This window comes from Leptosomus discolor, chromosome 2 (assembly GCF_034619465.1).
Source record: "Leptosomus discolor isolate bLepDis1 chromosome 2, bLepDis1.hap2, whole genome shotgun sequence".
In the NCBI taxonomy this organism is placed as follows: domain Eukaryota; kingdom Metazoa; phylum Chordata; class Aves; order Leptosomiformes; family Leptosomidae; genus Leptosomus; species Leptosomus discolor.
In genome coordinates, this window is record NC_141392.1 from 84,298,087 (window position 1) to 84,315,094 (window position 17,008).

Genomic DNA, 17,008 nt, shown 5'->3' on the forward strand with positions numbered 1-17,008 from the left:
AAAAATCACACAGAACCTCTCTTCCTTTTCCTGCAGACACATAGAAAGGCATAGAAAGAGAAGGGAGAAGGGAAAGATTTGCTCACAATGATATGATAATGTCACTATCTACAGCAATCCGCTTACAAAGACGTCTTTAATTTTCATTTTATCGACACTGGATAAATAAGCACTTGAATAATATTCATGTGATTCCAAAGCATAAGGATCTACAAGGAAAACTGAGACAAAAAGTAAACTCTGTAGTGATTTGATGAATTATACCCCCTTCATTTGCACAAATTAAGAAACTGTAAACACTAGTCAGAGGCTATATAAAATATTTAAGTTCATTCTTGTTTGTTACACTCAATTACAAAATGCAGGGACCTGATTTGTTCAATAAACCCATAATACTGAAAAAAAAAATTATATAAAAGCTTTAGCCATTAGCAGTGTACTGTGAAAGAAATTCAGCTTGTTTAGCAGACTGCTTCAGTTGAGGGAGCTCATGGATGTACATGCAAATGCTGAGTTGGCAGTGAAAAATATGTGAGTTTTGTCAGGAGCTAATTAGAGAATTCCAGGTAGGTTCAGTGGTTGCCTTTCTGCTTTTTTAGCTGATGGGTATCCCTCCATTGGGGGCTGCTGTGTGGGAGTGGTGTAGCCCCAATTCAAGTTTGTGCTCCTTGTCCTGACATGCTATGATGCCAGGCTTGGCACTCGCACAAGTGGGAAACAAAATGCCCAAAGACACAGGATTATAAGTTCCTGGTGAGGATGGATCCCTCATTCCCCATGGAAGAGCTTCCCCTGGGAGATGGCTAGATTTCCCAGCAGGAAAAGCTAAAGTCTCTATGAAAACAAGGTGTGGGGAGGAATAGTCCCACACATATACTTGAGAAAATGCATATTTGTGCAACTTTCCAATTTACACCTGACAGATTAAAATATGTCTGACGACAAGGAATATCTAATGCAAAAAAAATTATATGTGCACACAAAAGAACTCATAAACTGGACTCAACAATTGTAAGTATGATACTATTTTTATGCAGGTTTTTTATTTAAATAAAAGACTAGGCTTATCAAAAACTCTAACAACTGTTCATCTGATATTCCTTGAGCCACTTCAGCACCAAACAGAGTCAGCAATCAAGTTACCAGTTAGTCTTCAGATAAGAACTGATCTAAAACGAATTACTATACCTATGGGCGGGGGGTGGGCGGAGGTGGGGGTAGGGGGGGTGGTGCGCTTATCACTAATGAAAACATGATAAGTTATCTTGTAAACTCCCCCTTTGAAACACATAGTTATTGATGTAAATGTAATGAGCCAAGAAAATTAACTTATAAAATGACTGATAGGTGTTTTTGTTTCTCTTAATTAACAAATGCTGGAAAAAATGAATTTGATCAAAATAAGAATTCTTTATTCATAACATAATGTCTGTGGTTGGGATCTACATGACTTTCCCTGTATTGCTTTTAGTGACTTAGTATAAATACACATTTATGGAAATTGCATTTTATGTTATTTTTAAAAATTAAAACATACCTTACAAAACAAACAAAAACCCAGAAAAAATGCAATGCTGACTGCAAGTGTTCTTTTATAAAGTAGAAAAATTATAAGACAGGTTGCAATCATTAAGTAGGAAGCTTTTGTACATTCTAGCTGAAAGTCAGGATAAACATTGAATTAACCCTCTGAGAAGAAAAGAAGAGGAAGGAATATTCTGCTTTCGACTAAACATTTACGTGATTTCACTACACCAACGTGGAAGGTATTTTGTTTCAATTTATCTTTTTTTCAGTGGAATGGTTTGAAATCCTAAGGAAATTAGACAAAAACTATGGATACGTTATAATTATCAAGATGGTTAACTATCTTGTTTTCATTTCCATGATTGCTAGCTGTTTGCAATGCTTTAAGAATGAAAACAAATTGCCCTCTCAATTTCTTTCCTGTCTTCTGAAACCATAGGGTCATTAGCTTTCTGGCCTCTGATTACAGAGAATAGTTCCTGTTGGCAAGCTTTAGATCAAGATTATATAACCACAACATTTTATCTCTTCTCTGAACTTCTGTTTACTCAGCTCTACAGCCCATGGACAAGATTACTGAAAAATGATGCTGTGTCTTTCCTTACATAAAAATGGGATGTCTAAAACAGGTGTTTAATCTCTGCCACTGTAGCTGTAGTGGTTGGTGTGTTATGTGTAATTATACAGAAGAGTACTAGATTATCATAAAAACTGCTACTATGCTTACATATAGAACGATGGATTTCCTAATTAAAAAAAAAAATAATCCAGTGGCATGAACTACCTAGCACCTTGTAGTGAGTGGAATTTTAGATAGCCCATAAAGCCATTTCAGTTATAATGAAAAAAGATTGCTGCATATACATTGATGTTTGCTGATAGTCACATGTGATCTTAGATTACTTTAGAATTATCTTTTTGTTGTTGTTTGTTTGTTAATAAACACAACCTTCCCTTTCCTACTAAACAAAAATAATCTCTCCAGAACATAGAAAGCTGGTCCGTATTTTTGGTATAAATTTAGGCTTTATTGAGTTTTGAGAAAATAAAAAAAGAATGAGGGAAAGCAGCTGAAACACTAATTAAAAAACACCCTTAATGTCCATGTGATAAGAAGAAATCGGAAATTTAAGGTTAGGAGTAACAAATAGGTGTGTGGTACAAATGAGTACAAATTCTGACCTTGAAAAAATAGTAACTATAAGAAATATTTTTCCCTACAAGACTGATGTATTTATTTTGTCACAAACTTAAATTTAGTATAAGGGTTTTTTCTGATCTATCACATTTGAAAAAGTAAATCCACACCAGAATATTTCTGATTCAGATCACATTAATAGACTAATTATCTACTCAGGAAAATTAATTAGGATTTCCCCTGTAACCTTTTCTCTGAAGATGCTGGAATGCACTGAGAGGCCCTGATTTACTATAAAATTAGTAGACTTGGGTCCAAAATTTTCATTGGAATAGAGACTGTACTGTGCTTTGTAGGTTAAAATTCTATCCGTGGCCTTGAAGAAAGAGGTTTTATATGAAAATGGGCATTGCCCTTGTGATTAAATTACCTCTAGGACCACATTTGTTCTTTCTGGAGGAACAGAGAGATCTGAGACTAATTTAGAATAGTCTCACTTCAGAGTAGTCAGAAGGACATCAATACATGAGCTGCTTTACTCTTAATAATAAGCTCTGTGAAACCATGTCTTTCCCATGCGATTTCCTAAGGTTTATTCACTCTGATGATCATACTGAAGGAGAATTCTCTCCAAGGTTGGCATGGCTTCTTGCAGCCACCAGGATAACATAAAAACAATCATGCAGAATAGAAATTTTATACTTTTTAACTATTATTTTGGAATTGTTTACACAAAAGTACGATACTAATTATCTTTCTTGAATATAGGCAATATCTCTCCTAAATGAACTCATCCTTTCAATTATTATTGTACGAACAGCACTATATTTATATCCTCTCCACTGGATCAAGAGCATCAGTTGGGCACTTGGTCCATGGCTCTTGGTTTGGAGAGGTGCAATATATCGAAAATTTAAACTAGATTCACAGTACCTTGTCACAGTTCACAAGCATGACTCTTCCCATGTGCTATGTACAAGGTCTGTAAGATACTTCTTCATAAACACACTATATTCCACTAAGAAGAAGGGTTTGGAGGCAGGTGTAATATATTTTGTTAAACAAATAGATGTGATAGGGACAAGATGAATTTGGGGAACACGATTTCTTCATAAGATCCCTCATTGGGCATACTCTATCTGCAGTCTTGGTTGCATTTCCTTAGTAATGAAGTAATTTCACAGAAGAACTTTCATTTTTAGAAGCATTTCTGCCTATTTCTTATAAAATATGACTAGCTTGAGTCTCTACAGTAGTTAGGGCAGCTATATGATCTGGATCAGAGTCGAAGGTGACCATATTTTGACCAACATTATTTTATGTGTGGGAAAAACAAGTAAGCAAACAAGACCCATTTCTGTATTCCTTATTCGGGATACAAATGCATGTTTTAAAAATATTTTGTCCTCATTATGAATGAGGACTTTCTTGATTAGTTTTATTATTTAAGCTTATAGATGATTCGGTTAACATTAATGAACATTTTGCACAGTTGTTCCCAGCGAAATGTGTGCAACCACACTTTAGAGGATACTCAGCTCAGTGGGAAAATTTGGAAAGAACAAAGCGTAGTCATAATTGAAAGGATCATGACTTAGTCTGCTAACCCAAGCTACGTGTACTCATCTGGTCATTCTTACTCTGAGCTCGTATCTTGAGGTTAAAATGCAGAGCACAGATATCTTAAACAAAGATAGATGCCTGACCTGTGGCCAGAGATCTGGAAGGCCTACACTGGTAGTCTGAAAGAGGTACGGAAAGAGTCTCTATATCCACGGCAGGCTCATTATCCATGAAACATTGCAAAACATTTGTTATCCTACCCTAAAAATATGAGTCTCCATCTGGTTGTGGGCAGAATGCCAATGATATGCCTGGATGTCTCAGTATCAGTACATTCAGTATACACTTTAGAAAAGCGATTCCCAGAAGAAATGATTGATGCCTTTTGTACTACAGCAAGAAAATGGTCAAATATTGGAGGCACAGATGATTTAAAGCCAGATATACAGCTTCAGTATTAGTCATAAATTTATTTTTCAATATTCAGGCCAATGTATTAGCAAACAACAAAATGTGGCTCACACACCTACCAGAACAGTTTTAATGAAGAATTTTATTCAAGCTTATTTCGTTACTTTTTTCTTGGTAGTGTGAACTGTGAATTAAGTTGAATACAAAAGGTTTTCAGTGCACTGAATTACCTGTTTCACCTTGAAAAGCCACACAAAATGAAGCTCTTAAAGCCTTTTGAAAATGACCTTTTTCCTCAGCAATGATTTATCTTTCCCCTCGAAAATCCCTTTTACAAAAGGGAGTATGATTAAAGGAAGCCAAGCAGCACAAACACTCGGTGAAGATCCTGCTTATCTGGAACTCACTTGACAATGTATGTTTTTGGGGTCGGGAATGCTGCAGGTTCAAGGGATAATTCTGCCTTTCAAGCACTTCAATTTATTTCATGCCTGAGCACTGTCATTGTACGCAGACAAGATGAAACGCATCGTTGTGTAAAGAAATTGAAATGAAATCCTACTTGACCCAGCAGGATGGGGCATTATGTTTGACTCAGTAGTGATTCCTGGAATAATATCTAATTCCAGGAGGAAAATTTCTTGATATGGCCACCTGCCGTGAGTGTCTTTGTCCAGGGATCACAAGTTGTTCTGGGTGACTGGGCTCAGGACATGCCTAGAAGAAAGCAGCCAGCCTCCTGCTGGCATTTAGATCTCTTCATTTTCTGTACGCTGCCATTCAGTGGGAATGAGTGAATGAAGAGCAGGTGAAAGCTGAAGCACTTCCACAGGAAGACACATGCTCCAGCAGAAATGAGAGCTAAAAACCATTTGACCCAGGTTTCTCATGCAAGTTTCTTGAGGTGGGGGGGAAATCTGAAATTAAGACTCATTGGATTTTTGCTTGGCAGGCAAGTTTTTAAATTTTTTTGGTCACGCAGGCCAGTCACTGGGATGTCATTCCCCATTTGGTCCCTGTGAAGTGTTTACTTTGAAAAGGCTGCACACCACCAGATTAAATAAAATGGGAGAGCTCCATGTCTCACAAGAGGGAATCGTGCAGACAGCTTTATTACTTCTGTCAGAGAACAAAGGTTTTCCCAGCATGCAGGGGATTATTAGGCCAGCAGCAAATAAACGGAATGCTCAACGTCAAAACTTCAAATATGGCTAACAGAGAGGAGAGGGTGCGATAATCCATAATTGATTTCTCTGCTGCTACAGTATGAAGAATAAAATTATTCAGCTGATACCACCTAGCCAGCTTCACTGTTGGGGTAGAATCCAATTTTGATGCAAAATTCCATAATTGCCACTAATATAATTACTACAGAAATGATAATTACCTATCCCCCCCCCCCCCCCCCCAAGACAGTCCTTCTGTATAGTATCAAAATATCCTTATATATATTAAAAATAACATTTATCACTGCTAGGAAAAAAGACTAGCCTTTTCTTCCCTTTACTATTGGTTTAAGACTCCTGACAAGTTCATTAGAAGACCCAGCATTTATTTATTGAATTGACTAAATGACTCTTCATTGCAAACGCGTGCTAACTCAGGCAGCCTGTTCTTTTTATTTTTTTATTTTTTTTTTTTAAGTTCTCTTATAATGGAAGCTTTTTAACAAGAAAAACCTGTCCTCTTTTTCTTTTACCATCTTCTCTATGGTAGTGCTTCTTACGTTTGCCATTTGGAGCTGGGGTCAAGGAATTTTCCTATGTTTCTTTAGACTGAGGTGTCATATTTCCTGCACTGGAAGCTTTATACAGTGCAGTTGAGAGAACTGATGGCACAAATAATATCTATACGATGGCATAAGTGAATTTCTGAATATCATGGAAATCATACAAGGTCATATGTTGTAAAAAAGAGACTGGAATTATAACCTGCACAATACAGGTACCCGGTAAAGAATAGCGAAGATGTGGAGGTTGCTCTGTCTGGCCACATCCTGCCATCTTTCTGTATAGAAGTAAAAGCAGCTCACGATTAAAAAACCCCCACATTTGTAATTAGAAGCTAGAGGGAGAAAAATGCCTGTGGCAAATATTTACTTTCTTTTCATAATCAGTTCTTCTTTCCATTATATCCATATGCCAAAACTGATGAAAGTGCACCAGCCTAGACCAAGTCCTGAATTTACCCTTTGATATTTCAACCGCAGACACTGCAGTTAAGAACCAGCAAAAAAGTGTGTTTGCAGCAGTGTACTATTCAACTTCTGTGCACCTCCCTTGCCCTGTGCAATACTAGTGTGCTTTCAGGCTTTCTGTTACAGCACTTGATTTTGCAGAAGCATGAGAAGTTAATGACCCAAAATGTAATGAGAGGGGATAAGCTTAAAATTATTATTTTTTAAAATGCCAAGAACAGTTTACAGCCATGGATGCCTTAAGCCATGAAGTAATCCTAGTGCCCATAATGAAAAGAATTTGTCAGACTAAGATATGTCAAATTACATTAAAAGAAAAGAGTCTCTCTCACAGGCACAACATCGAACAGTTAGGACCAAATTCTGTTCCTACTCAGGTTTTTGCCATCAACTTCGAACAGCAGTAGGAGCCAAACCCTTCAGGCCATATTTTCAGTGCCAGCTTCCTTGGCTTTATGGTACAGTTTGGCAATGGCAATGAATTGTATCTCGATTATGTGTACCTGCAGTTAATTACCAACACAGTAAGATAGGCTGGGTTACAACCCTTTTTCAAAGCCAGGCTTTAGTGTGCCATTAAAATATGACTAGTCATAACAACAGGCATTTCATGTCACCTAAGTGACAAGTTTATATTTGACCCATCAGAATCCAAATGATGCTGTTTATGTGACACTGTAAATGTTTTAACTTCCAGGGGAATAATCCTTTGAACTGCTGATTTGCCAACTGAAAAAAATCAGCTTTGTTATTTAATCCCATTGATACTTAACATAGCACATATAGTGCCAGTGTTTTCTAGCTGCTTGTAAAATTTTACAGTCACAAAAAGAACAAAATAATTTTAACAGTGTTAAGCTGTCTGTAGAACTAATTAGCTACATTATAGAATCGTATCATAGCATCATAGAGTTGTTTAGGTTGGAAAAGACCTTTAAGGTCATCAAGTCCAAAGGTTAACCTAATACTGCCAAGTCCATCACTAAACCATGTCCCTAAGCACCACATCTACACGTCTGTTAAATACCTCCAGAGATGATGACCCAACCACTCCCCTGGGCATCCTGTTCCAATGCTTGAAAACCGTTTTGGTGAAGAAACTGTTCCTAATATCCTAAATCTCCCCTGGTGCAACGTGAGGCTGTTTCCTCTTGTCCTATCGCTTCTTACTCGGGAGACCAACACCCACCTCACTACAACCTCCTTTCAGGTAGTTGTAGAAAGCGATAAGGTCTCCCCTCAGTCTTCTCTTCTCCAGACTAAACAACCCCAGTTCCCTCAGCTGCTCCTCACAAGACCTGTTCTCCAGGCCTTTCACCAGCTTCGTTGCCCTTCTCTGGACACGGTCCAGCACCTCAATGTCCTTCTTGTAGTGAGGGGACCAAAACTGCACACAGTATTTGAGGTGCGGCCTCAGCAGTGCCGAGTACAGGGGCACGATCCCCTCCCTGCTCCTGCTGACCACACTATTTCCGATACAGGCCAGGATGCTCTTGGCCTTCTTGGCCACTTGGGCACACTTCCAGCTCATGTTCAGCTGGCTGTCGACCAGCACCCCCAGGTTTTTTTTTCCTCCGGGCAGCTTTCCAGCCACTCATCCCCAAGCCTGTAGCATTGCATGGGGTTGTTATGACCCCATAGAGTCATAGAATCCAGAATACTAATCAGACTATTGAGGAAGTACAAACCCATGTCAAGACAGCCCATCTGTTCTTATACACTTTCGTATCTAATATGACAACTGGCATATAGAGAGAGAGTTGCACAGGCAGGAGAATGCGGTACAATGTTTCCTGAGACTGTATTTTTTGTTACAACGTCATGCACCCATTGTTCCTCCACCTGATCTTGGATGGTGTCCTATAGTCAAAGTGATTTAACTATAAGGAGTAGATTTTGAGGAAAGAAGGGAAATTTTTACAGATCTTTTCAGGTCTATTACTCCATACATTTAAGTACCTTGAAGTAACTGATAAATGCAAAGAATGTGGAAAAAATAGCAAGTCTCTTGTCAAGTCTAGAGTTTCTACCCATTTTCTGTTTAACTGTATAACTAGAAGATTTTAAAAGCTAAGCCTGAAATTAGAGAAATGATACAAAATAAGACATCAGTTCATGCCTAGCTGGGTGAATGAGAAAGGAGAAAGCTATCATGAGCAGAAATTTGAGGGGAGTCCAGAGGCGAATTGCAATTTCACAAATTATTTTTTCTACATGAATATACATATAGGGAGAGCTTACTCCTTCACTGTCATCAATGACAATGGACAATGTCTAAACAAGAATCAGAAATAGAAAAGTTAACCGAGGTGGAAGGAGCTGGAGTGGTAAGTCCATTTCTCATTGAAACAAACAGGACACAATTGGAGTGAGTTTGTAGAGCTAGATCCAATTTCCCATAAACGTGGACTGAAGCTTTGCTTTGGATCCTTCTCTAAGAAACAGATTGCCTCAGTAAATTATTTTCCAATTAAAAGTCCTAGTAATAATGCAAGAGAGGAAGGATATTTATCACACACACTGTTGGCACACAGTGATAGAGAATGCTTTTGAATTTTCAGTCACAGGAGTACTGTGTATACTTTGTGAAGTCAGGTATCTTTGAGCAAGCCGTACCAAGAAGCAAGAATTTGCCTTTTCTTAACTTAACTAAAATTTACTCTGGAGGAAGAGCGGGTGTCCTGAGAAAGTGCTTCCTACAGTTTTGAGGTAACCTCTTATTTCACAGCTGCTATGTATATATAACAAGTTACAGTTAAAAAATACAACTTGAATCAGATTTCCCTCTAGCAATAAGCTGAATTTCACTCCCAGATATCAATACCAGCACAGGGAACAACTATCAATAAACAGAATTTGTCTGCTTTTCTGGAGTAGCTAAGTCCTCCTGTGACAGGCTGACAGGTACTTCTTTTTCCTATGAAAAGTAGAATGAAGAACTCATATCCCTTAAGCTATAGGGGTGCCTGAATTTAAAAGATTCAAAAGTTTGGTTCACCTAAACATCCAAAATGCAGGTATGAATCTAATCTGAGAGTTCAAAATTTGCTCACAGAGAAATGTTCTACCTGTTGTTAGAAACTAGTCCAGAGAGCTTGAGAACCCAGTTGTCCTCTGACATTCACTAGTACTTATTGGCATTTTATATGATCAATATCACCTACATTTAGTGTTTCTGGGGGAAAAAAAAAAAAAGGTCATGCCTTTAACTGTGGCTGTACATCTCTACATATGTCTTTGGTTCTATAAGATAATTAATAAATACATCCCAGAACTTCCCAGGTGCTCCAAATGTTTCAAATTACAGTGTGACTCAGAAACCTCAGAGTGCTTCAGATTTGAATGATTCCAGGGCTTCAGAGATGTACCATGTGCTTTGAAGCAAGATTAAAAAAGAAACGCTTAAAGCACCAGGAAATTTGAAAGGCATTGCTGCAAAACCCAGCAGAAATACTGACAGACCTGCTTCAGTATGAGTGGTGTCAGGTACAGAGGTGCAGGTGGCAAGAAAAAAAGAAGCTGTCAATTCTGAGTACAGCTGAACAACTGTAACATTAAAAATCTCAACTGTGAAAGGAAGACAAACCCACGGGACTTTTCCTCACAGTTTTGCTGAATGTGGCTGCTGCTGTTCCCCATTTCCAGCTCAGTAGTGGGACTGATCACATATCCAAATGATGCAAATATATTTGCACACATTAAAAACCTGTCAAGCCACACAGATCAACACAAAAAGGAGAGCAAGGCCTTTACTGACAGCCACATTAGCACTAACAGCACTCACATAAATGTGAACAACACAGATGGGTCTATCCTGTTCCTCTTGTCTGGTTTATCAGGCTCAAAATTCACCAGTTGAAACATGCATACACCCTGACTCTCATGATTCACAGGCGTGGGTCCCTCAGACCCCAGATCAGACCTTAAAAGATCATCCACAATCCATGTCCAAACCCTCAGCCTTTTTTATCCAGTCTCCAGCTCTGACATTGAGACCTTCCAGGTTCTGGTCTCTTTTCCACCTCATCAGCTAGTCCAGCATAAAATGCATTACCAAATTATACACGTATACATACAGACTGTCACACAGGAAACAGAGCTAGAGTTTAGCAAGAGGACAGGACAGACTGCAACAATGTGGGTCTTGACCAGAGAATTATACTGAGCCACTATTTACACATGACCAGCACATTTTGTCCTCTCTCCTCCCCACTTTCCCACACTTGTCCCTGCATAATCCACCTTTATCTCTCCCTTTTTTTCCATCTCCGGTCCTCTTTCTAAACATTTCCTAATACACTTAGGAAGTTTTATACATCTCCAAAATGCCCTTACAACTTTCCATTAGAAGTTATTTTTCTTATAAGATCTATGATAATCTTGCTTTCCCATCTTGCAATCACTTGCATTGTTCTGGCTGAACCTCTCTAAGGCTGTGCTTGAGGGGTTTCTTCCATGGGACATAAATTTCAGAGGCCTGTGTGGCTTAAAAGCTCTCCTCTTTGGTATTGTCTCCTTCCTATTCTGATTTTTGTGAGTTAAATGTGTGTTCTTGTACAGAGGAGAGAAGAAACTCTTCCATGTTGGTAGATCCACTCCAAGTGAACTGAGTAGCTGGCCTAAACTTAACCTGTCTGTCAAATTCATTTTCTTTAAGATAGAAGGCTCTCCCATGAAGGCTAAAGCTATCTACAGCTTTTACATTTCCTTCTGATAAATCAGCTGAGTCTTGCCCCCTTTCTCAACAAAACAGAGCAAAACCCAAGCCCTACATTGCCCCTTCTCATACTGTCAGGTAATCTAAACAACATTGTCAAAACTCAGTGTAGAAATCCATCACAAAATAATTGTTTTTTCTAAGGTACTCTTCTTTTTTGTTTTGTCTGTTTAACAGAAGTTATTTTCATTACTTTGACTTGCTTCTATATTCCAGTTAAAACCAGTATGGTTTATCTGCTAGTGCGACTCAAGGACCTATCCAAAAGGAATGCAGATCAGAACTATAATATTTAATTTTTAAATGACTGAAATAAATATCTCTGCATTGATATGTAGCCTCTTAGAAATGTTCAAATTTTTCTTTTGCACATCATCTTCACTGAGGAATTATGCCTCTTCTCATTCACTTCATGAAAATTTCCCTGCATTTGCAGAGGAAAGGGGCAGAAACTATTATCAGTTTTAACTTTTGGTGGTTTTCACACACTTTCTGTAAAAGAAAATTATTGTAGGAGGGCACTGGGAACTTGCTGTTTATAATTATCACCCCTCCCATGATAACAATTAGCTATTCTCAGCTACTGTTGACATGTACAGGTAATGTACAGCAGAAGGATATCAGCAGCTTGAAAATCACTGTAGTGAGTGCTTTTCAAGATGACTTTCCAGAAGGATTGTGTTAAGAAAAAGTCCTTGAGAGTTCACAATTCAAAGATCTATAATAATTTTCATCATTATCCTTGAAGTCAGAAATGTCCACTGTTCTTTCTTTATGTTTCTTTGCCTAAAATTGATTAAAACCAAAAGAATTCCTTATAGCAGTCTGCTTATTTTTAAAATCTACTGATGGACTAGAACATACAATAATATTTTTATTTACCTGCACCAGGATTGTCGTACTCCCTTGAATTTTCCTGATGTGTTTTTACTTCTTTTTTAATTGCCTGGGAGTGCTTAATGTTCCAAAGCTACACAAGTGCCAATAGACAGAATTCATGGTAAATTCTAGGTAGTTCAGTTCCAGTGTGAGTGTTTGCAGTCTTAGAGTATCCAAAAGCACTTTTCTTAAAGCATATTTTCAGTTTCTATGCAAAAAGTAGTATCTTGGATCAAGCCTGTGCTACACTATTCATATGTGTGTGAATAAATCAATATCTGTTTCCTAGATGACGTTCTTGTAAGGAACACTTCATGGATCTTGAGTTGATACCATAATCAGGTTTAAAAAAAATTATTGAGGATATAGCTGATAATTAAAAAAATGTTACCACTGCCTTAATCATGGCCAGGTAGCATTGGGTGAGGAGATGGCACGGAAAAGTACTCCTCAGTCCATAAGAAAAGTAAAATGGTTGCACAGGTTTAATCACAGAACTGAGATCATTCCTGTGCCTAAGCCTGGAAGAAGCTGTGATATTACAGCTGTAATGTGTTCAGCATCTTAAATAGCCTTCACATTTGACAAAGAATGTGTATGCATGCAAACTTTGAGAAGATCCTTTAGGAGTTATAGTCAAAAAGTCTCAGTAGGTGTTTGTTCTCACCATGATGATTATATTTTAATTAGAACAAGAGCAATCAAACTCCCAGAGCCTCAATTACTTACCAGCTTGGACAGTGGATGCTATTCATATCAACAAGATATAACTGGAAAACTGAATCCACGTTGAAACGAGAATTAGCATTTTCAAAATCAATAGGTAATCACCTATAGTTATAGCACTCCCAGAGGATCTAGATACGCTTCGCAAATTGTTGTTTGACAGAGAAACCTCCAAACCCCAACAACCAACACAAGTTTCTATGCACATGCTGCAGGCTTTGTGTAAACTTTTAAAGGGCTCACTGCTTACCTCTATAAACTGCAGTCTATAGTACATCTGCCATCTACATAGATTACGCCCCAGAATACAAAGACTAAGAGTCTTTTTGATTATAGCATGCATGCAATGTTCTATTTCAGAAGATGTATATCTATTTTTTGCAAAACTTCTCAATGGTTTATGGATGTTTTTTAAGTGTTCACATGGATAGATAGACACTGAAAGAATCATAGGTTAATTTAGTCTTGATTTGAGAAAAGACTGTTATTGTTATCTTCAGGTCCTCAACTCAAAGCAAGGTAAACTACAGTAGGTTGCTTAGGACCACATCTAAATTTGAAAATCTCCCAGGATGCAAATTCCACAGTCTCTCTGGGCAATACGACTTAGAAATTAACTACCTTCGTAACAAAAAAATGTTTTCTCATGTATGGTCAGAATACTTTTGTTGCAATTTCTCTCTGTTGCCTCTTACCCTGTCACTGTGCATCACTATACAATCTCACCTCTGACAAGTCTGTCTCTGTCTTACCTATATCCTCCTGTGAAATAGATGAAAATAGCAACTGGGTTTCCCTTCAATCTTCCTTTTTTTGGGCTAAACAAACACAGTTGTCTCTGCCTTTCAATATGTGTCACATGCTCCAGTAGGTCTACACCATGTTAGTGGCCCACTGGAAACACTCCAGTATCTCAATATCTTTCTTGCACAGGGGAGCCTAACTGCACAAAATAAACTACACATGGTGCAACAAGTGCAAGGCAGAGAAAAGCTTTTTACCTGAACCTGCTGTCTATATTCTTATTAATAGAAGTCAGCATGCAGTTGGTCTTCACCTCTGCAACGTCAGTGTTGCCTCCTGAGCAGCTTGTTATCCACCTGAGACCTCAGTTTCTTTTCTGTGAAGTTGCTTTTGATTCATTTGGTGCTCAGCCTTTATCACTGTATTTCACACCTGTCTTTGATGTACTTCCTGAGGTTCCTATTTGTCCGTTTGTCCAGACTATCAAGGCATCTCTGAATAGCAGCTCTGCCCTCCCATATTTTGTCTGCTCACACCAACTGGGCATTGCTGGCAAACATACCTAGAGAGGACTCTACCCCCTCATCCAGATTGCTAATAAATATGTCAAATAGTATTGGCCACATCACAAGTAGCCAGCATGTTTTGTACCACTAATGATAACCCTTGAATCTGGTAGTTCACTGTATAGTCCACTCTTACACTGTCTGTAGCTCACCAATTTGGCTGTAAGAATGTTATGGGAGACTATTAAGGTGTTACTGCAGTCAAGGTACAAAGCTTCCACTGCTCTCCCTTTATGCATTGACCTTATCCTCATCACATGGGACAATCAGGCTAGTAAGACACAAATTGCTCTGAGCAAACCTATCCTGATTTTTCCCTGCCGTTTTCTTGCCCTTTGTGTGCTTGGAAATGGCTTCCAGAGGGACTTGCTCCATAATCTTTTCCAGGAATTGAAATGAGACTGACTTGCCAGAAGGTCTTTAAAACCCTCTGTCTTGCCTTTCTTGAAGATGATAGAGATGTTTGCCTTTTTCCACCCACCTTTGCATCAGTTGATAGTCCCTCTGAGCATCAATCTAGCTATGAGTAGGCATGGAGAATTATTTTCATGTATCTATTTGGAAGTTTACTGCCCTGCTTTTTGCTGTGTGAATACTGGTAATTTTCTTTTAAACGTAGAATCATACAATCATAGAATGGTTTGGATTGGAAAGGACCTTATGGATCATCTAATTCCAATCCTCATGCCATGGGCAGGGACACCTTCCACTACATCGGGTTGCTCAAAGCCCCATCCAACCCGGCCTTGCAGTGTATGTGATCCTACATGTTCCTCTGGAAACAGGTGCTACAAATAAAATTCATTGTATCTAACCTTTAGGTACTTGCAGTGTACACTTCTAAATCTGAGCTAGTACAACATAAAGCTTTTACATCTAAACTCTGTTTTTTGAGTCAGTGGAAGTACACAGGTACTTCTAGTGTTTAAGTCATCATACAGCAAAAATTATTTAGGCTTGAAAACATATAAGAATATAATTTCCTGATGAAAACCAAGGTAAAATGAATTATGAAGAATATATTGCCAAGTTTCATTCTGATGACCACATATCAACTTTGTTAGTTTCATGGAAATTGTCAGAATATACAGATATAATGACAACAGGTACGTAAGATGTTATTTCCGCATGTCTGGTGATATTTTCAGAAATGTCTCATTGCATCAGTGTTTCTGGTGGCCAAACTTTTACATACATAAAGAGAACTGTATTGTGATATGGAGGCATGGTTTAACATTTAAAAAAATATATAATCCAATGACTTTCAAAGATGTTTGTGTTCTATGTCACATAAATATTTTTAAGTACTTCACCATCAGCTAAAAGAAGATACAGTTGTACCAGTAAAAGTCTTGGGTATAACCCTGAGGCACGTGACTGGTTCTCACTCAAAAGAGGAAAATACCTCTTCGATGAATAACAAGTTATGGCTTTTATATCAGCTTATTAGGGGATCTTTGGAGGTCCTAGTGTCCCTGTTCACTTTAACTTACCAGAGTTGCTACTATGAACATATCACAGAATCATATCATAGAATAGTTTGGGTTGGAAGGGACCTTAAAGATCATCTAGTTCCAACCTCCACCTGCCATGGGCAGGGACAGCTTCCACTAGACCAGGTTGCTCAAAGCCCTATCCAACCTGGCCTTGAGCACTTCCAGGGAGGGACACGGCATCCACAACTTCTCTGGGAAACATGTTCCAGTGTCTCACCACCCTCACAGTGAAGAATTTCATCCTTATACTTAATTTAGATCTACCCCTTTTCAGTTTGAAATCGTTACCCCTCATCCTATCACTACACTCCCTGATCAAGAGTCCCTCCCCACCTTTCCTGTGGGCCCCCTTGAAGTACTGGAAGGCAACTATAAGGTCTGCCTGGAGCCTTCCCTTCTCCAGGCTGAACAACCCCAACTCTTTCAGCCTGTCCTCACAGGGGAGGTGCTCCAGACCCCTGATCATCTTCGTGGCCCTCATCTGGACCCGCTCGAGCAGGTCTGTGTCTTGCTTATGCTGAGGGCCCCAGAGCTGGACAGAGCACTCCAGGTGGTCTCACAAGAGTGGAGTAGAGGGGGAGAATCACCTCCCTCGACCTGTTGGCCACAATTCTTTTTATGCAGCCCAGGATGCAATTGGCTTTCTGGGCTGTGAGCTCACGTTGCCAGCTCATATTCAGTTTTTTATCCACCTGCACCGCCAAGTTCTTCCCTGCAGGGCTGCTCTCAATCCACTCATGGCCCAGCCTGTATTTGTGCTTGGGATTGCCTGGACACAGGTGTAGGACCTTGCACTTGGCCTTGTTGAACTTCATGATGTTCAAGTCTCCAGGCCCACCTCTCCAGCCTTTCAAGGTCCCTCTGGATGCCATCCCTTCCCTCCAGCGTGTTGACTGCATCACACAGCTGGGTGTCGTCGGCAAACTTGCTGAGGGTGCGCTCAATCCCACTGCCGCTGTTACCAACAAAGATGTTAAACCGTGCTAGTCCCAATACCGACCCTTGAAGAACACCACTCATCACTGGTCTCCAACTGGACATTGA